At 42.6% G+C, this 22,018-nt stretch overlaps 1 pseudogene; it reads left to right on the top strand.

The window, feature by feature from the left end:
- The first annotated feature begins 6,267 nt into the window (after positions 1 to 6,267).
- Positions 6,268 to 7,412, top strand: LOC101013687 (annotated as a pseudogene).
- The last annotated feature ends 14,606 nt before the right edge of the window (positions 7,413 to 22,018 follow it).

Here is a 22,018-nt window from a genome sequence, read left to right as displayed (position 1 = left end):
TTTTGAATGTGTTTGCTCTTGCTTCTCTAGTTCTTTTAATTGTAATATTAGGGTGTCACTTTTAGATCTTTCCTGCTTTCTCTTGTGGGCATTTAGTGCTATAAATTTCCCTCTACACACTGCTTTAAATGTGTCTTAGAGATTCTGGTATATTGTATCTTTGTTCCCATTGGTTTCTAAGAACATCTTTATTTCTGCCTTCATTTCTTATGTACCCAGTAGTCATTCAGGAGCAGGTTGTTCAGTTTCCATGTAGTTGAGCAGATTTGATTGAGTTTCTTAGTCCTGAGTTCTAGTTTGATTGCACTGTGGTCTGAGAGACAGTTTGTTTTAATTTCTGTCTTTTTACATTTGCTGAGGAGTGCTTTACTTCCAACTATGTGGTCAATTTTGGAATAAGTGCAATGTCGTGCTGAGAAGAATGTATATTCTGTTGATTTGGGGTGCAGAATTCTGTAGATGTCTATTAGTTCCGCTTGGTGCAGAGTTGAGTTCAATTCCTGGTTATCCTTGTTAACTTTCTGTCTCGTTGATCTGTCTAATGTTGACAGTGGGTTGTTGAAGTCGTATGGGAGTCTAAGTCTCTTTGTAAGTCTCTAAGGACTTGCTTTATGAATCTGGGTGCTCCTGTATTGGGTGCATATATATTTAGGATAGTTAGCTCTTCCTGATGAATTGATCCCTTTACCATTATGTAATGGCCTTCTTTGTTTCTTTTGATCTTTGATGGTTTAAAATCTGTTTTATCAGAGACTAGGATTGCAACCCCTGTTTTTTTTGTTTTCCATTTGTTTGGTAGATCTTCCTCCATCCCTTTATTTTGAGCCTACATATGTCTCTGCATGTGAGATGGGTCTCCTGAATACAGCAAACTGATGGGTCTCAACTCTTTATCCAATTTGCCAGTCTGTGTCTTTTAATTGGACCATTTAGTCCATTTACATTTAAGGTTAATATTGTTATGTGTGAACATGATCCTGTCATTGTGATATTAGCTAGTTATTTTGCTCGCTAGTTGATGCAGTTTCTTCCTAGCATCAATGGACTTTACATTTTGACATGCTGACATGTCAACATTTTTTTTTTTTTTTTTTTTTGAGATGGAGTCTTGCTCTTATCCTCCAGGCTGGAGTGCAATGGCATGATCTCACCTCACTGCAACCTCTGCCCCCCAGGTTCAAGCAGTTCTCCTGTCTCAGCCTCCCGAGTAGCTGGGATTACAGGTGCCTGCCACCATGTAATCCCAGCTAATTACATGCCCAGCTAATTTTTGTATTTTTAGTAGAGATGGGATTTCACCATGTTGGCCAGGATGGTCTCAAACTCCTGACCTCAAGTGATCTGCCCACCTCAGTCTCCCAAAGTGTTGGGATTACAGGTGTGAGCCACCACGCCTGGCCCTAAAGTCACCTTTCATAACAACCCAATGTGACAGTAACTAATCCAGTCCCAAGAGAGCAAGAACTCACTCACTTCTCTAGCCAGCATTAATCCCTTCATGAGGGTGAATTCCTCATCATCCAAGGGCCTCTTAAAGGTGACACCACCTGTCAACACCTTTACATTACGGTCTAGCCTCAACATGAGTTTTGATGGGGATATACCATTACAAGACATAACTAACTACAAATTTAAATACCTTCTTTGGATGACAATTGTCAGTGTATATTAAAATGTTAAAGACATATGCCTTTTCAGCCAACAATTCCACTTCCAGCACTCTATTTAAAAAAATAATAATAATCTCCCACAGTTCTTGCAAGATAATTTCTATCCCACCAGTGTGGATGTAGGAAGAGCAGAACTGGTGGGAGACTTTGAACAAATCCAGATAAGGAACAAAGAGAATGACTGTGAAGATGAAGAGGAGGAGAGTGACTAGAAATTGTCAACAGTTTGAATTAACAGGACTTAAAGGCTCTCATGGATTGAATTGTGTCCCACAAAAAGGTATACTGAATTCTTAATTCCCAGTACCCATGAATGTGACCTTATTTGGAAATGGGGTATTTGCTGATGTAATCAAGTTAAGATGAGGTCATATTCACACGTTAGGGGGGCCCTAATCCAATACGACTGATGCCTTTATAAAAAGAGAAGAGATACAGACATATAAGGAGAATGTCACATGATGATGGAGGTAGAGACAGGAGCGATGCCTCTACAAGCCAAGGAATGTCAAAGATTGTCAGGATTACCAGAAAGGCATAGAACGAATTCTCCCCTGCAAGCTTCAGGAAGAGCATGACCTTGCTGACAACATGGTCTTGGAGTTCTAGACTCCAGAATTGTGAGAGCACACATTTCTGTCATTTCGGTTGTTTTCAGCCACCCAGTTTGTGGCACAGTGCTCCCCTTTATCCACTGTTTCACGTTCCACAGTTTTAGTTATGTGTGGTTAACTACAGTTTGAAAATATTAAATGGAAAACTCCAGAGGTAAACAATTCATCGTTTTTAATTGTGCACCATTCTGAGTAGTGTGGTATGATCTCACACTGTCCACTCCATCCTGCCAGGACATGAATCATCCCTTTGTCCAGCGGATCCATGCTGTAGACATTGCCCACCTGCAAATCACTGAGGAGCTGGCTCGGTTATCAGATTAAAAAAAAAAAAAAAGGCCACAGTATATATAGGGTTTGGTACTATCAGTGACTTCAGGCATCCAATGGAGTCTCAGAACATATCTCCCACAGATAAGGGGGGACTACTGTATTCTGTTACAGCAGCCCTGGGAAACGAATACAGAGGCCAACTGGTGAAAGTGGCCAGGAAGAGAGAAAATCAAAGATGACTTCAGATGAGCCTGGCTTGGGCCACTGCGTCCATGCTAGTACCGTGAACTGTGCTGACAGATGTAGAAAATATAGAAGGGGAGCAGCTCGGTTGGGGCAGGACATGAGTAAGGAATTTACTGTCTGATATGGTAAGTCATGGCCCAGGGTCTATCTGTATGAACATGTTCAGTCAGCTAAGCTGAGCAGAGAGGTCATAATAGCCTGGACTATGGGTGAATGGGTCTAAAGAGATATCAAATTCAGTTTGAAACGTGTTAGCATTCAGATTGGAAAACCAGCATGGGCTGCTCTGGGTGAGGAGGACTGCTCCATGTGGAAGCTTTTGGCTTGCGGGCAAAGCGTTGGGTTTGCAGGTCTGGAGTCCCTTCCTGGAACAAGGACCCCATTCTTGCTGACTCTTTGGAGCTGGTGTGGGTCCTCTCTGGCCTCTGGGCTTCCCCATGAGCTGGACAGCGCTACTCTCCAGAGCGTTGTGGAGACATCCTGCGAGAAGAGCCGCGAGGCAGGATCTGGGGGACTCCTACTCCTAGCAGGGTGTGGTCTGGCCTGGGCACTTAACGACTCAGAGCCTCTCCCTGGGAACTACTCACTGGGAAGTAACAGTGGAGCAATGCATAAAGGAAGGTGAGAACTAAAGTAACTCCATAGTTAGTTCAAGCATTTTATTTTACAGAGGAGCAAAATCAGACATGCAGAAGTTAAGTGGTGTATTCAAGGTCACAGACAAATGGGTTTTGAAGTTGGAATTGAAAAGTGCTCTTTTCATTAAAGCATTTCTAAGGTCTCTTTCAGTCTTTAAATCCTCTGGTTATAAAAGCAATTCATAAATAGAATGGGGTGCTAGAAGTTTCTAAATACCACCAGACACCAAAAACTGCTGTTTAAAGAGAGGAACTAATTGGAATTCATGGCAATTCAGAGGCCACACATTAATTCTGTGCAGTGGAGCAAGACCTGTATGGCAGATCATTTGAATGCAGGAGGTCAGTCAGATAGATTGCTTCTTTAGATCTTCAAGAACATTCAAGAACACTGTCAAAACCTTTCTGTTACAAACATTTGCAGGTTGGTTTTTCAATAATGATTCCTGCTATACAGAAATGGGGCGGCTTGAAAACTTGCCCCTGCATGCCCCCACTCCAGCTCAAAAAGGAACACAAATGTGGTTGCAGCAGCTTTGCCCTAAAGTCGATATCCAGACAGAAATTGTGAAAAATAGCAACCAGTCGCTTCCCCAGGTGACCGGTTCATTGAAAATGAACTCGCCTCAGGCCACATGGAGGCAGACTCCAGGGTCTGAGCTAGACTTTGAATGTGTCTGACAAATGAAGAGACAGGGCTAGAGAGGTGTTCCCCTGCCACCAGCCACATCCAGATGTAACCACAGACCAAGGCTGGCTGCTGCTGGAAGCTGAGCCTTCCCAGGCAGAGAAGCAAGTAGCATCTCCTACCCTCCACCCACCCACCCATCCTAACTCCTCTTCCTCTTTTCTCTGTCTTGGACCATCCAGATTTCCCCTGAGCTTCCTTTCTCTTTTCTTTGTCTTCATTCTTACTCTCCCCTCTCTGCTCCTCTTTCTAAATCTTTCATATCTTTCTCTTGACCATGTCTCTTCTCCCTAATACCCAACCCCAACTCTGGTCTGTCTATTCCTGCACAGATAGAAATGAAGTCACTTTCAACCAAGAAAAATGAATAATTCCAATGCCATGAAAAGGCTAGTCGTATGGTAATGAGTAGGGCCAATCCTTTCCTCCTAATAGGCTACAGTGACTCCAAATGGTCATGGACTGGCCACCATGGAATCATCAGCCCCAGAAGGATACAACAAGCTCCCTAGGGCAGCGCCATCTTGGCTCTCAGGTTCTCTGGCCAAACATCAAAACCACCAGAATGGAAAATTGAGCATGTATAGGAAGTTCTCCTTCCACTCCCAACATAAAGAATGGGTAGAAATATACGTGTGTGCGTGTGTGTGTGAATATACTAAATGCCACTGAACTGTACAATGGTTAAAATGGTAAATGTCATGTATATTTTACCACAATAAAAATAACAAGGACAGCCAGAGTCAAACATTGCAAAGACAGGGAGAATGGGAGGTCACAGTCATTGGAAGGAGAAGCCACCTAAGGGTGTGTGTGTGGACAGAGATAGAGATAGATAAAAGTTATGTAACAGTCAAATTCAAAAGGAAGAAACGAAAATTTAAGAATAGGACCTTTAAGGACACAAGAGTGAGAAAGTGTTAAAGCCAGGTAGCCCTCAGCGAGTTAAGAGGAAACATGTAATTCAGAACTAGGGTTGAAGCCCCAAGTACCTGCTCAGCAGATGTTGGAACTGTGTTCTATGCATAAACACTGAAAAAGCCAAATGCTATCACTGAAGGATGACCAGAAAACTCTACCCAAAGGTTGTAAACGTACTAGCATTTCTTCCAATAACCCTAGAGGCTGATCAAACCATAACTCTAACAATGGTCCCTCTCTGAAGACTTTAGGCAGAAATCAGGACCAGAAGAATCTTTGCAATGAGCCAGGCGTGGTGGTTCCCACCTGTAATCCCAGCACTTTGGGAGGCCAAGTCGGGCAGATCACGAGGTCAGGAGTTCAAGACCAGCCTGATCAATATGGTGAAACTCTGTCTCTATGAAAAATACAAAAATTAGCCTTGGGAGGTGGCATGCGCCTGTAATCACAGCTACTCAGGAGGCTGAGGCAGGAGAATCGCTTGAACCCAGAAGGTGGAGTTTGCAATGAGCCAAGATTGTGCCACTGCACTCCAGCCTGGGCAACAGAGTGAGACTCCATCTCAAAAAGGAAAAAAAAGAATTTTTGCAATGAAATCTGTTCCAACTCTGTACCTTGGGTCTCATGTTAGCAAATAAGCAGTTAGCATAGAAATAGACCTTTGGTTTCCAAAGCTGAAACTTTGGAATTGTGCCTGGAACCAATCATTATTTTATTTGCCCAAATCCTGTACCAGACATAGGTCATGTGCATCCAACAGGCACCCTTTATTGGCTTTTTATGGATGTTCATTAACAGCTCCATTGTTGGCCAGGCCATTTAGAGACACTGAGCTGGAAACACCAGCTGCTTCACGAAAGTTATGGATACGGCTGAGCCTTCCACCGAGGGTTGTAAAGCCCTAATGGAGTGGCAGCACAGTAGGGCAATTCAGGCCAATTTAGATTTTGTAGCATGTACATAAATGACTGTTTCCTGCCCTGCTCTGATTTTTTTGTTCAAACCCTTTAAATCCACCTGGAATACTAACCTAAGGATGGTGGTCTCCACTTATCACCCAGGCCACTGACATACGGATTTACAAAGACTTTTTCCATTCCCTCAGACGCTAATGCCTTCCATTTGTACAGAATGTTTAACATTTACCAAATACTTTCACAGTACCATCCAGTTCCTATGAAGTAGGTAATAGGGCCGGTGTTATTATCCTTGAGAAAAAGAGGTTCAGGGAGGTTTTGGGACTTGCCCAAAGATACACAGAAACGCTGGAGCTTGCAGGAGTCCAGGTGGCCTTTTCTTCCAATGACCATGACCTTCCAGTCTCCATGTCTTGACACTGATTAACTCTGGCTCTTTATTTTTATTGTGGTAAAATATACGTAGCATAAAATTTACAATTCTTAAGTGTACAGTTCAGTGGCATTAAATATACTCACATTGTTGATTTATCCTCGTGCACCATACGTGGCACAGGCATCAAGATGTCCAATCAAGTGGTCTGCCGGGAAGTCAGTCATGCTGGGAGCTGGTACTCAGCCTCAGGACCACAGCTGAATGCACAGCTAGAAGGTTGGCTTTCACAAGTGCAGTCTACAAAAAGACCTGCTAGAGCCATTATTGCACTCCATGCAGGATATACGTACTGTGGGTCTTGTGCTACCCATGCTTATAAACAAGTGGATCCGTCTATTACCCAGAGAATTTTCATCCTTGGGCCTTCTCATCATGTGTCCCTCTCTCAATGTGCACTTTCCAGTGTGGATATATACAGGACATCTCTGTATCATCTTCATATTGACCAAAAGATTTACAGAGAACTGTGGAAAACAGGAATGTTTGAACGCATGTTTCTGAGACAAAATATGAACATAGTATTGAAATGCATTTGCCTTACACACATAAAGCCATGGAAATCCATAAGAATGAGTTTACCATTATCCCTATTCTGGTTGGAGCTCTGAGTGAGTCAAAAGAACAGGAATTCAGAAAACTCTTCAGTAAATATCTAGCGGATCCTAGTAATTTCTTGGTAGTTTCTTCTGATTTTTGCCATTGGTGTCAAAGATTTCGTTACAGTTGCTATGATGAATCCCAGGGGGAGACTTATAGATCCATTGAGTATCTAGATAAAATGGGTGTATTATAGAATTAGACCCTATATCTTTTAGCAATTACTTGAGGAAATACCATAATATTATATGTGGAAGACATCCCTTTGGGGTATTATTAAATGCTATCACAGAGCTCCAGAAAAATGGAAGAATATGAGCTTTTTGTTTTTGAATTACGCCCAGTCAAACCAGTGTAGAAATTGGCAAGACAGTTCAGCACTTATGCAGCTGGAGCACTCACGGTCCACTGAAGCTCTGAATCCTCAGGGAGGCCACCTGCACATTCTCATACTCAGTCTAGGGTCCTAGCCTAACCTTTACCAAGATATTGGTCCTGGTTTGGGGGGATTATGAAACCTCAAACTAATAGAACTTTCTTCTCTTTTTTTCTAGTAGGCATAGTCCTTCCTTGATTTCAACTCATTAAAAAATGCTTTATAGTTTAGGGCAATGGTAGTGTGTCCAGAAATGGTGGGTTCTTGGTCTTGCGACTTCAAGAATGAAGCTGTGGACCCTCGTAGTGAGTGTTACAGTTCTTAAAGATGGCGTGTCCAGAGTTTGTTCCTTCAGATGTTCAGATGTGTCTGCAGTTCCTTCTGGTGGGTTCGTGGTCTCGCTGACTTCAGAGGTGAAGCTACAGACCCTAGCGGTGAGTGTTACAGCTTTTAAAAGCAGCACGTCTGGAGTTGTTCATTCTTCCCAGTGAGCTCCTGGTCTTGCTGGCTTCAGCAGTGAAGCTGCAGGCCTTCAGGGTGAGTGTTACAGCTCATAAAGTCGGTGTGGACCCAAAGAGTGAACAGTGGCAAGATTTACTACAAAGAGTGAAAGAACAAAGCTGCCACACCCTGCAAGGGGAACCAGGTTGCCCCTGCTGGGTCGGGCAGCCTGTTCTTATTCCCTTATCTGACTCCACCCACATCCTGCTGACTGGTCCATTTTACAGAGAGCTGATTGGTCCGTTCTGACAGAGTGCTGATTGGTGCGTTTACAATCCTTTAGCTAGACACAGAGTGCTAGACAGAAGAGTTCTCCAAGTCCCCACTAGGTTAGCTAGATACAGAGTACCTGTTGGTGTATTTACAAACCTTGAACTAGACACAGGGTGCTCATTGGTATATTTACGATCCCTTAGCTAGACATAAAAGTTCTCCAAGTCCCCACTAGACTCAGGAGCCCAGCTGGCTTCACCTAGTGGATCCCTCACCGGGGCTGCAGGCGGAGCTGCCCACCAGTCCTGAGCCACGCAGCACTCCTCAGCCCTTGGGCGATCAATGGGACCAGGCACGAGGGAGCAGGGGACGGCGCCCGTCAGGGAAGCTTGGGCCGCATGGGAGCCCACCACGGAGGGTGGGGCCTCGGACATGGCGGGCTGCAGGTCCTGAGGCAGCTGAGGCCTGGCGAGAATTCCAGCCCGGTGCACGTGGGCCGGCTGTGCTGGGGGACCCAGCACAACCTCCACAGCTGCTGGCCGGAGTGCTAAGCCCCTCACCACCCTGGGCCGACATCACCGGCTGGCTGCTTGGAGTGCCCGGCCGCTGAGCCCGCGTCCGTGCCCACCGGAACTCACGCTGGACTGTGAGTACCACGGGCAGCCCTGGTTCCTGCCGGCACCTCTCTCTCCACACCTCCCGGCAAGCAGACGGAGCTGGCTCCAGCCTGGGCCAGCCCAGAGAGGGGCTCCCACAGTGCAGTGGTGGGCTGAAGGGCTCTTCAAGCACTGCCAGAGTGGACGCCCAGGTCGAGGAGGTGCTGAGAGTGAGGACTGCTAGCACATTGTCACCTCTCAGAAGGAAGGCTGGCATCAAAATATTTTGATTAAAAAAAGATAATGTAAAGGCTCGGTTGTGGCAGACAGCTTTTTGAAAGTAACTTGTAAAGCATTTACCATATCCTAAATTTGCACTCTTCACAGACTTGTGCACATATATTCCACTTTCAGAACAGTTTTGCAAATTGTACACAAACAAAAACGGTGGAAGCTTTTCAATAAAGAAATTGCATTTATAAATGGTCTGTATTATATATAATAAATCTCCAGTTATAGTCAATTACTACCCATGTTGTACAACAGATACCTTCTATTTTAGTTGCTAACAAAGGGCTACACAATTCAAAATAAATAAATAAATTCACATTGTTATGCAACCATTATCATCAATCATCTCCAGAACTTTCTCCTCATCCCAAACTGAAACTCTGTTCCTATTAAACAGTAACTTCCCATTCCCCTCTTCCCCTAGGTCTGGGAACCACAATTCTACTTTCTGTTCCTATGAATTTGACTACTCTGGGAACCTCATATAAGTGGAATCATATAGTATTGATTCTGTTTCTGACTTTTTTCACTTGACATAATGTTTGCAAGGATCATCCATATTGTAGCATGTGTCAGAATTTCAATTCTTTTTAAGGCTGAATAATATCCTATTTCATCTCTATGTACAACATTTTGTTCATCCATTCATTTGTTGATGGTGCCCTGCACTCCTACTTCCTTTTTTAGGAAATAGCACGTCACTTTTTTTTTTTTTTTTTTTTTGAGATGGAATCTCGCTTTGTTGCCCAGGCTGGAGTGCAGTGGCACGATCTTGGCTCACTGCAAGTTCCACCTCCCGGGTTCAAGCCATTCTCCTGCCTCAGCCTCCCGAGTGGCCAGGACTACAGGCGCCCGCCACCACACCCCGCTAATTTTTTTGTATTTTTAGTAGAGACAGGGTTTAACCATGTTAGCCAAGATGGTCTCGATCTGCTGACCTTGTGATCCGCCCGCCTCGGCCTCCCAAAGTGCTGAGATTACAGGCATGAGCCACTGCGCCCGGCCCACTTTTTTTTTTTTTTTTTTTTTTTTTTTTTAAGAAATTATCTTCCCCATTGAGTAAAGTCTGGTGGAAGTATTAAGATTCTCTGGGCAGAAAACAACCCAAACAACTGCTTTCTCACAGAACTTGAAACCCAAGCAACCTGATAAATAGAATAAAAATGAAATAGGCTTTTAGAAAATATATACACAGCTCTACCCAGGCAAGTCTGAATCGTAGTTTTGGCTACATAGAGATGTTTCCATTCTAATTCATTTCCAAGCCTGGTTTTCCACACTTCCCTTGGATTATGCAATTTACACCATGGCCAATGTTAGATTCTGCTGCTGGAAACCAAAGAATTCTCACATTCATCAAAACTAAATAAGGGATACCCTACTCTACAGCCTCCATTCTAGCTATGGGCATAACTTATTTCCTCCTTAGAGAAGGCATCTAGGCCAGGTGCATTGTCTCACACCTGTAATCCCCGCACTTTGGGAGGCCGAGGTGGGAGGATCACCTGAGGTCAGGAGTTTGAGACCAGCCTAGCCAACATGGTGAAACCTGTCTCTACTAAAAATACAAAAATTAGCTGGGCGTGATGGTGGGCACCTGTAATCCCAGCTACTCGGGAGGCTGAGGCAGGAAAATCACTTGAACCCAGGAGGTAGAGGTTGCAGTGAACTGAGATGGCACCACTGCACTCCAGTCCAGGCAAGAGTGAGACTCCTTCTCCAAAATAATAATAATAATAATAATAATAATAATAATAAAATTCGAAAAGAATGCATCCAGTGTTTATTTTTGTAACAACTTAATACATTTCTGGGGACAGGATGCAGAATGTAGGGGGTAGGGAGAGGGGAAAACAGGATAGGACTGTGATACCCTCTATTTATCCTGTAAATGAACTTGAATTTCCTTTAAAAACCTATTAAGATTCACTTTTGCTTATTTTTATGTCAAATCTGGGCCAAAGATATAAGGCCATAGCTGTCAGTATTTCCAGGCTTTACAATTCCTTCCGGTCTTGTCTCCTCAGATATCTTGGGGGTCTTTGAAATATGTTTCTAGGGTGTTCTATTTTCCTAAGTGTTCTACAATACCAAATACCGTCAGTAATGCTCCTGCTTTCTCCTACAAAAAAAAGAATTCTATTTCCCTCAAAATATTCATTCAGTCAGTCAACAAATATTAACTGAACACTTAAAATATACCAGGCACTGGGCTAAGTCTATGGACCCAGCAACAAAAGGACAGACATGCCCTCTATCCTCAGGAAATGTGCCTTTCAGTGGGAGAGGCCAGTAGTAATTAAATGATAGGGCAAAAATACGTAAAATTCCAACTCAGCTACCTGAGAACTTTGAAGCAAGATGCCACCTGGTCAGGGATGCAGAAAAGGTTTCCCCAGAAAAGGGTGACTGAAATTAGGTTTTTAGTGTTGTTTTGTTTTGAGACGGAGTTTGGCTCTTGTTGCCCAGGCTGGAGTACAATGGCACAATCTCGGCTCACCGCAACCTCTGCCCCCCCGACCCCTGGTTCAAGCAAGTCTCCTGCCTCAGCCTCCCCAGTAGCTGGGGTTACAGGCATGTACCACCACACCCAGCTAATTTTGTATTTTTCGCAGAGATGGGGTTTCTCCTTGTTGGTCAAGCTGGTCTCAAACTCCCAACCTCAGGTGATCCACCCGCCTCAGCCTCCCAAAGTCCTGGGATTACAGGCATGAGCCATCGCACCCGGCCCGAAATGAGTTTTTAAAGCTTAGTATGGCTGGGTGCAGTGGGTCACACCTGTAATCCCAGCACTTTGGGAGGCCAAGGCCAGTGAATTGCTTGATCCCAGAAGTTCAAGACCAGCCTGGGCAACATGACAAGACTCCATCTCTAAATAATAATAATAGTAAAAGACCAATAGACTAAGTAGGGGTTATAGAGGCCTAGAGGAGGAAGAAAGGGCTTTTGCAGAAAAACAGACAGCTGAGACAAAAGTTCCATGCTTGAAGATGCCCTTGCATCTCTATCTTATAAAATTTCTATGGAAAAACCTCCATTCTTATTTGACCTGAATTTTCATATGAATTTTCTTTCTGAAATCGCTTTAATATACGATACCTAATGTTGAACTCACAACAGCCCTGTTAGACCAAGAAGTATCAGGCTTAGGCAAGGTCCCAGCATCTGTAGCTCATTTTTGCCCCACCTCTTTCCCTTCCTCCGCACACACATCATCCACTTGACCTTCACCTCTAGGTTCAACCCAGCTGAGCCTTACTGGGCTGAGAAAGGAACGATTCAAGGACTCCAGGTTCAAGTCAATGTGGTGGCTAGCTTATTCCTGACAAGGTGCCTCAGTTCTGATAACAGGTCACTAAGATAAGACTCTCTAAGTTCCCTGAAAACGTAGTAAAAACTCCCTGTCTGGATAACCCTGCCGGTGCTCCCATCACTGTCTAGCACTGGGGTTCTGCCTGGCTTTTTTCCTATCTCCCTGCTGGGAATCAGAGCCCCACCCCTGAATTTCAGCAGAGCCCTGCTGTCTATAACCAGGTTTCCTGATGCCATACTCTGCCTGCCAGAATTTGGGAACCTCTCCTGCTTCCCACTGTAATGCCCTGGCCCCGTTAAGACAGGAGGTGCCCTTCTGCTTCCCCCTGCTTGCAGCAACCACCCCTCATGGTCATTGCCATAGTCATGCTCTCAATTCCTATCAGAGCTCTGCTGGGTGTCCTACCCTTCAGCACTCACCTCAGTCCTTTGGGAACATCAAATGCAGGGTCCTGCCCCTTACTGGTCTCCTACAACAACCAGGCCATAGCCCAGTCGCACCACCAGGCCCCAGCCTGAAACACAGCAGAGCCACCTCTCCTAAACCCCTGGTCTGGGACTCTTTCACACTGCATCCAAGTAAACAAAACTAGCTCTGCAAACTGGGATTTGTGAGCTCAGATTCAGATGTCAAAAATAATTCATAATTAGAGAAGGATTTTATTTTCATTGTACTGAAAATAAAGGAGCGTCATTGTACTCAGTATGATATTTCCTTGGCTTCATTGCAGAATGCTATTTTGATCAGCCATCTTCAGCCTGATGAAACTCATAGTGTCTACAGGGGGACAGAGACCATGAGCCATAGACCAGGGGGCCAAGGGCTATGATGATTAGGTCAGGATATACAAAGAGATCTGACCAGATCTCACCCACTTCCCCTTCCTGAAGTTGGCCAGGATTTCTGCGGGGACAGGCTGCAGAGAGCCACCGAGTTTCTCTGCTCAACTCTCAGCAGCATCACGCTCCCAGCCCAGCGCTGACCCACACCAGGGCCCTCAAGGCAGTAGAAAAGTAAAAAACATCGATTATTTTCAGTATTGAGCAGCTCCAGGTAAGGAAACACTTAGCTAAAAAGGAACCTGTATTTGCCCAGACATCTTAGCAATCACTGTACCTAGGAGGGAATTTCAGCATGAGTTAGCTCACATGCCGTGTCAATGGTAACAACCAGCCAGGCTGGACTTTTTTTTCCTGTTTCTGATCTTCAGCACAATTTGAAAAGAAGATAAGATGGGTGTCTCCTAACATGTCCCCATTCCCTGCCACTCAGCCAGAACAAAACCACTCAGCCATTTCCTTGAAAACTGCACAGGTTGCAGAAAGGCCAAGCTAGGAAAATGTGCCAGGGAACATTAGTCGTCACACCACCTCACATGATGTCTCAGGATCTGTAACCTAATACAGATCCCCGTAATCTTAACACTTCATCTTATTTAGCACTACTCAGTGACACAAACGCATGTACAGATTGCTGAGGAGCCCATGATCCAAGCTCTGGGTACAGGCTGTTCCGACGGTATCGAAGAAATACTTAAGGGTAGGAGAGAGGGAGGAGGGTGAAAAATGTTCGATGGCGCAGATATTTTTTAAAACCCAGAGATCTGTAGACAAATAAAGTTACAATGTAAAACATACCAAAAAAATAAAAATAAGGAGAAGGAGGAGAAGAAAGTGGAAGCGGAGGAGAGAAAGTAATGTAAAATGAGGGAAGGTAAGGAGGCTTCCCAAATCCCCACACCCAGAGTAGGTGTCCACACGAGCACACACCACGACAGATACTTATTCCTGTAGGCCTGGTTCCACAGAGAGAGTTTAATGTTCCTAAAATGACCAGCCCCTACCTCCTTAACTTTGGGAAGCAAACTTATCATCCCTAGATGCCCACACTCCTCCTCTTATCACTTCTCCATGATTTATTATCTTTTTTTAAGATTGTATAAAGCCTCCCAAATTTAACCATTTCTTTGGCTCTTCTTTTCTATGAAGACCTTTGTGCATGTAAATATTAAATAAAATTGTATGTCTTTTTTTTTTTTTTTTTTTTTGAGACAGAGTCTTGCTCTGTGGCCCAGGCTGGAGTGCAATGGCACGATCTTAGCTCACTGCAACATCCACCTCCCAGGCTCAAGCCATTCTCATGCCTCAGCCTCCCGAGTAGCTGGGATTACAGCCATGCGCCACCATGCCTGGCTAACTTTTGTATTTTTAGTAGATATGGAGTTTTACTATGTTGGCCAGGCTGGTCTCAAACTCCTGGCCTCAGGTGATCCACCCACCTTGGCCTCCCAAAGTGCTGGGATTACAGGCATAAACCGTGGTGTCCGGCCTATATGTCTTTTGTTTTCTGTTAATCTGTCTTTTGTCAGTCTAATCTGCAGGTCCCAGACACAAAACCTACCAGGATAGAGGAAAGTTTTTCCCCTCCCTTCCAAGGTATGTGTCTATTCTATCCATTTAAGGAAACAGAAAGGAAAAGCTATTCAGAAGTTATGATAAGAAGAGCAAACTGAAATGTGATATGACTTGGATAAATAGAAGGGTAAAAGTAAAAGGAATCCATTTTTTCACCTTTTTGGGTGGATATTTTTGGCAACATAAAATAGTCTTTCCATCTTTACGGACCTTACATACTATTTGATTTTGCAATTAATATTTATCTTATCTTTTGTTTGAGACAGGGTCTTACTTTGTCACCCAGGCTGGAGTGCAGTGGCACCATCACGACTCACTGCAGCCTCAGCCTCCTGGGCTCTAGCAATTCTCCCACCTCAGCCTCCCGAGGAGCTGGGACTACAGGTGCACGTCACCACACCCCGCTAATTTTGTTTAGTTTTTGTAGAGATGAGGTCTCATCATGTTGCCCAGAATGGTCTTGAACTGGCCTCAAGCAATATTCCCACCTTGGTCTCCCAAAGTGCTGGGAGTACAAGCATGAGTCACTGCGCCCAGCCTGTATATTATCTTAATATTATGAATTTCTCTTACTGGTTTTTATCCTTCTTTATTTAAAGTCAAGCTGTAGACAAAGTACAAAAAGCTAACTTAAAATTACAGAACAGAGTGCAGAAGTTACTAACCTAGATAATGAAATTAATCAGCAGGCGAGTTGAGAAGGGAAAGGATGGAGGCCTGGGATGGTGGTTACCATCTACTTTCCTCATCTTACAGAATAAGAAGGTCAAAACTCAATAAATCAACAGATTAAAATTTATACATATTAAAGTTATCCATGGAACCATTAAATATCTTAATATATATTTATATATAAATATAAAAATATATATTTATTAAATATACAAACATATAATATATATTTTACATAAATATATTTTATATAAATATATTTTTATATTTATATATTTTTTATATATTTATTTTTTTTATATTTATAGAAAATATATTTATATACAAATAAAAATATATATATATATTTTTTGAGATGGAGTCTCACTCTGTCGCTGAGGCTGGAATGCTGTGGTGCTCACTGCAACCTCTGCCTCCTGTTCAAGCGATTCTCCTGTCCCAACCTCCCAAGTAACTGGCACTATGCTCAGCTAATTTTTGTATTTTTAGCAGAGACGGGGTTTCACCGCGTTGGCCAGGTTGGTCTCAAACTCCTGACCTCAGGTGATCTACCCGTCTCGGCCTCCCAAAATGCTGGGATTACAGGTATGAGCCACCACACCTAGCCAAATGTCTTAAAATATTAATGTAACTAATAAAAATTGGAAGGGGAGTTGCAGATGGGATGAGGTAGGGTGCGTGTACTGAATTTCACACCTTTTCATTGTAGGAAACTGGAAAACTGTGTATTATTTGAAGTTGATGTGGCCAGAAATGTGTGGACACATATGAGTTAGTTCTGTTGTGTAGAAGACATAGAAGACCTAAATCCAGAACTATTTCTAAATGGTTAAATTCTGGGAAGAACAATTAAGGATGGAGAGGGGAGTGTTTAGCTCAACACGGAGAGAAATACTTTTACTTTCATTTGCATCATTAGGCACTCTTAAGGTGTTTTGTTTTTTGTTTTTTTTTTTTTAACATGTCACAATCAGCCTTTTATAAATAATAATGCATGTATTTACAAACTCCTGTTGCTGCTTTGGGAGTGGGAACCGGGAAGGTTGAGCTCCATGTTCTCCAAGGGTATCCCAGGTCTCTAGCCCTCTTATCCCCAGCTGCTTTAAGGAATCTGAGATTATCTGGTGTCATGATACACCCAGGTTGGACATTGGAGAGAACACCTTCCCCAGAGACAACCTGGAAAGTCTGCTCCAGGTGAGTGTCAACAGTCCAGAACAGTCACTGTCAGTCTCTGCTGCCAAGCTTGTCGGTGCCTGGCTGCTCAGTGCAGGACAGACCTGGAGAGGCAGATCTCCTGGAAACCAACTTCCCATTGCACTACTCTTTCCCTTCTGCCTGGCAAATCATAGGGAGCTGCTTCAGGGGCTGAGTCGTAATTCGGATTGCTCCACCTGGCCATTCATCAGGTGCTGGGAATCTGCCTAATGTTAGTATATTGCCCATAAGCCACTGCCAGCTCCATGACTTTTGAAAGACAATTTTGGCCAGGCGCGGTGCTCACACCTGCAATCCCAGCACTTTGGGAGATTCCTGAGGCGGGCAGTATTACCCTTGGAGCGATCAGAACATTCCAACCTCATCTCATAATGGCAATTCATTCCAGTGTGACTCAACCTCATTTCTACCAAAGAATACAAAAATTACTCCATGGAATATTAAGAATTCATGGAGTCACTGAATCATAACAAGGTTAATTGCCAGGGATGTTGAAATCACCCTGTGTAGCTCTCTCCCCACTGCCAGATGGACAACTGAGGCACGGAGAAGCTTATTGGCTCACCAAGGATCTTACAGCAAACAACTCCTAAACAGAACTAGAATACAAAATATACAGAACCTATAGAAATAGACAAGAAGTAGAGGTATTCTGAGGACAATGACAACTAATTGCAAATTCTGATTAAGTATTTTGGAGCTCCTGCCTACATATAATAAGCAACTGGCCTCTATGTGTTCTTAATTACAGCTGTTGGCATTGAGTTATATGTGAAACCAGTACTCTATTTTAATATTTCAAGCTCAGACATAGGGAATGGCAGGAGAGGGTGGAAACCCCTTCCCTGGGGAACTGAAGGTGGAGTGGGGCTATCTGGGGTGGTTGGGCTGCTGTGTGGGGAGCAGCCTCTGATTCTACACAATTTATGTGACAGTCCCAGAGCCTCGGGCTCTGTGACTACAGGTGCCAATTGCCTGCGGGAGCAGGTTCCTGCACAGAGCATAAAATGCTCTCCGGAAGCATCTTTTGAAAGTGCCTACATATCAGGTCCCAAGGACTGCCACTGGGAAGTAAGCAGCAGGCGCTCATGAATTTCTAATAGAGGAAATCTGATTTTCATGCAACATCCTTGAGAAATCAAAGCATGTGAGAATCATCAAGATAGGTAAAAATTTGAATATCAGCATATTTATCTCTTCAGGGGATTTTTGAACAATTTCTCTGATGTTTCAAGTTCAGCAAAATACATACTTCTGAGGTCCTCTTTGCATTGATTTTAGGTATTTTAGGGGAAATGCATTTTCCTACTAATAATCCACCAGAAAGCAGCTCTGAGGGCTTCTTTCTAGTAACTCCTGGGGTTCTGAGGCTTAGGACTTGGTCTCAGTTAGTGGTCTGCATTCAGGTTGAGTTCAGTCATTGGGATGGAAGTGATACGGTCCCCCATGGAAGTGATACCAAAGTGCTTACCGAGCACTTGCTTCAAGCTGAGATGACTGAACTCTCCTCCCCTCTCCTGCCCCTCCCTCTGATATCCTAAATAAAGGGAGAGAGTTCACAGCTCCTGGACAGTATTCGCAGAACATGTACTGCACCCTTTCCTCAGGATGTATTTAGTGCATCCTAATCTCGAGAAAGACTGACTCCCTGAACTTTAAGATTAGAAATAATTAGACAAGAAAATCCCTTCTCTGAATTTCTTGTAACTGTCAAAAATGATGAGTAGTGGAAAAATGGCTTCAGGTCAGACTTCTCGCTCTCCCTGAACCTTTGCACTGTATTGTGTATAAAAAGAATATAATGTTCCTGTGGCATGATAGGGTGCATGTTGCTATTTCTGCCTTTTGACTGTTCATTATCATTTGCTATCATAAGCCAAGGGCCTGATAGATAGCTGCAGAAACCTAAATAAATGCAATAATTACTCAGGACTATTCAACCCACTCATCCTCTCATTCACCTCTCCTGTGCTACAGAAAATACCTCCTTTTGTCTTGGCAAACACAATTTGGAAAAATGATTTAAGCCTTGGCAGCAATAGATAGCTATTTATATTCTATTTTGATTGCCTTAGAGGTTAGCCATCCAGAAAGCAACGTTTCATTTCTGCGTTCTGAAGAATCTTAAGGCATCCCAGTCCCATTTTTTCTTTTTCTTTTTTCTATTATTTATATAGTTTTAAATATACATAAGCATTATCTCTATGCTTCAGTGCTCTGAAAATGCATTCCGACACTCTTCCATTCTTCATAGAGTGCAAACTCCTTGAAGGCAGAGATTATTTTTCATATTAGATGTATGTCAGGATTTATTTTATCCCTATAGATTCAAGATCAATGCCGTGGACAGCATAGAGACTCCACAAAAATCTGCTGCACTGAATGTAATAAAAATCAAAATCACTATAGTAATTGTCCTGTGTCCTGGAGAAATGACACACTTGTTTACAATGAGGCAGAAACCAAATTATAATTGCTATTCTAGTTTTTATTGATTTCTGAGTAGCACCCACACATCCCCTAAGTGAGAATATGGAAGCCAAGTGCCCTGGCTCATCAGACAGTGCAAAATCTGCTAACAGGCGCCTATTGCTTGGCAAGGACTATGGCCCAAAGAGTGAAGAATGGAGCCAGAGCCCTCCGACCGCCACCAAGACAGGTATGGCCTTGCCCAGCCCACTGCTGAAGTGAATCATATTTAGAGAGTTCATTACCCCTTGAATAGCCCTCTCCAGGGCTCTACACTCCATCACGTGATTGAGAGACTGTGGTTATAACTCATAGAGTGAATCACAGCATTTCTATAATGTTCTCCAAAGTATGTGCTTGGGCTTTGAAAGAGAAAATAATACTTTGTAGTTGAAAACTTAGGAGGGAGAGTAAGTACTAATAAATCAATCTAACAAGAAAAAAGTCAACTTGGGAGTATGGAGTAATATTTTGTAGGAATTTACTGACTCAAGTGTTTTGGATTAAACTTATTAAAGCAATGAATTCTTCTCTTATAAAATGAAGCCTTCTAGTCGGATGATCTGAGCATTTAATGAGGAGATAACATCCTGGCCAGAAAAGTCCCTGGGGCCAGTACTTAATCATATCATCCACAACCTCTAATTTTAGCTCCTAAAAACTCTGAAGCCATCTTTTCCTCCTTTTTAAAAAAAATTATTCCTGTGCTAGTTCTAGAATCATGTAAAGTTTTGAGTTTGATCTATGCTTGACAAACACAAAGTAGACGAACATGTTTTTTATCTTATTTCTGTAGGAGAGGAAAACTTTTCCTCTACCCTCTTCAGTTGGGCCTTGTGAATTAAACTGGCAAAAGTCGGATTGACAGGGGGAAAAGGCATACAAATTTTATTTTACATTTTATGTGCATGGGAGCTCCATAGAAAAGAAATAAAAACCCAAATAAGTGGCTAGTCTTGGGGCCTTAAGTACTATTTCAACAAAAAGTGGTAAATTGTTGAGAAATGACTAACAAAGAAGAGGGGGTTTGGGTTTTAGAGCCAATAAATTGTAGGAAGGTAAATATCTGGGGGGAAAAAACAGTGAAGGTAAATGTCATTTTGTAAGGTTTGTTTATGCAGACATCTCAGCACCATCTCCATCTCCAGAAAGAAAGGTTATTCTTTCTGTCCTGGTACAGGAGAGAACACTATCATAAGAGAATGTTATGCTCTCCTTTTGGGCAAATCGGGAGAAAATAGCTTTTCCTGTGTCTGCTTTTTCTTAATTACCCTCAGCTCAAAACAATCAATGTGCCAAAGTAGCCTATTTTGGGGTGGCATATTTCTGTTCCCCTTTAGCTTTTTCATATATCTAAGATCTTCCAGATTATTAAACCATATTTTTAAATCCATGTTCTTTTTAAAGATGTTCTTCAATCACCACGTCCTGTCTTCCCTGTCCTGACTTGAGCCAATAGCTTTCTAGGACTCTTTTTAATATCTAACAACTTAAAATTTATTTTCATTTCATTCTTCAGGCAGTTCTTCTGTTCTGTTGAATTCTGCTTCCTTTTGCTGCATTACATCCCCAAGTCATACCAGAAAGGATAAATAGGGAGAATTTTGGAGTCATTAAATATCTTATTGTACCTTAATTCGCAAATAAGAGTTTGGCTGCATATAAATTTAGGTTCAAAATAATTTTCCTTGAGAACTTTGAAGTTTTCCTTCTCTGTCTTTTAGCATCAATGTTACTAATGAAAAGAGTGATGACAATCTTATGTGCTTTTTTTGGGTAGGTATCCTGTTGATTCACTCTGTAAGCCTTACACTAGGATTTTTTTATTTTATTTTTAATATTTTGAGACAGGGTCTCACTACATTGGCTAGGCTGGTCACAAATTTCTTACCTTAAGATATCCTCCCACCTCGGCCTCCCAAAGTGATGGGATTACAGGTGTGAGCCACTGCACTCAGCCTACACTAGGAATTTAAAATTTTCCACCGAGTATTTCTTGAAACATGGTATTTTCCATCTAAAAAGAGTTTCTCTAGTTCAGACAAATTTTATTTTTCTATTTATTTGGTTATTTTCCCCCTGTTTGTCTTCTTTTTTTTCAATACCTTTTGGGGAACAGGTGGTATTTGGTTACATGGATATGTGACTTAGTGCTGATTTCTGATATTTTGGTGCATCCAGCACCTGAGCAGTGTACACTGTACCCAATGTCTTTCATCCTTCACGCCCCTCCCACCCTGCCCATTGGGAAACTCAGAGTCCATTATATCATTCTTATGCCTTAGCTTACCTACCACTTGTAAGTGAGAACATAGGATGTTTGGTTTTCCATTCCTGAGTTACTTCTCTTAGAGTAATGATCTCCAACTCCATCCGGGTTGCTGTGAATGCTGTTATTCCATTCCTTTTTATGACTGAGTAGTATTCCATGGTGTATGTGTAAGTATACATATAAAATATGTATACACACACACACACACACATACATACCACATTTTCTTTATCCACTTGTTGGTTGATGGGCATTTAGGCTGGTTCCATATTTTTGCCGTTGTTTTTACATTTTGAATTAGTTACATATTAATAGCTCTCTAGAACTATCCTGCGTCTCGCCAACTCTCTCAGATTTTTCTTTTCTGTCATTCTCTACATCTTGAGCTATTTTCTCAACTTTATCTTCCAGACTACTAATTTGTTTTCAGCCCTATTAATGATTCAATTCTATAAATTTTTAAAATTTATTTGGAGAATCAATTGTTTAATTTCTCAAGACCCCTTTCATGTTGTTTGCTTGCTAATTTTTCTAGAAGCCTGTTCTTATTTATAAATGCGCTATCCCCTCACATCTTTCTGAGGGGACTCATTCAACTTTTTAGTGTCTCTGAAAAAATTGATAATTCTTGGTTGCTTGGTACGTTTTTTGTTGTTGGGTATTTTTGGTTTTGTTTTGTTTTG

This window comes from Papio anubis, chromosome 6 (assembly GCF_008728515.1).
Source record: "Papio anubis isolate 15944 chromosome 6, Panubis1.0, whole genome shotgun sequence".
In the NCBI taxonomy this organism is placed as follows: domain Eukaryota; kingdom Metazoa; phylum Chordata; class Mammalia; order Primates; family Cercopithecidae; genus Papio; species Papio anubis.
The sequence above is the reverse complement of the archived record's forward strand: the minus strand, read 5'-3'. Positions and strand labels throughout refer to the sequence as shown.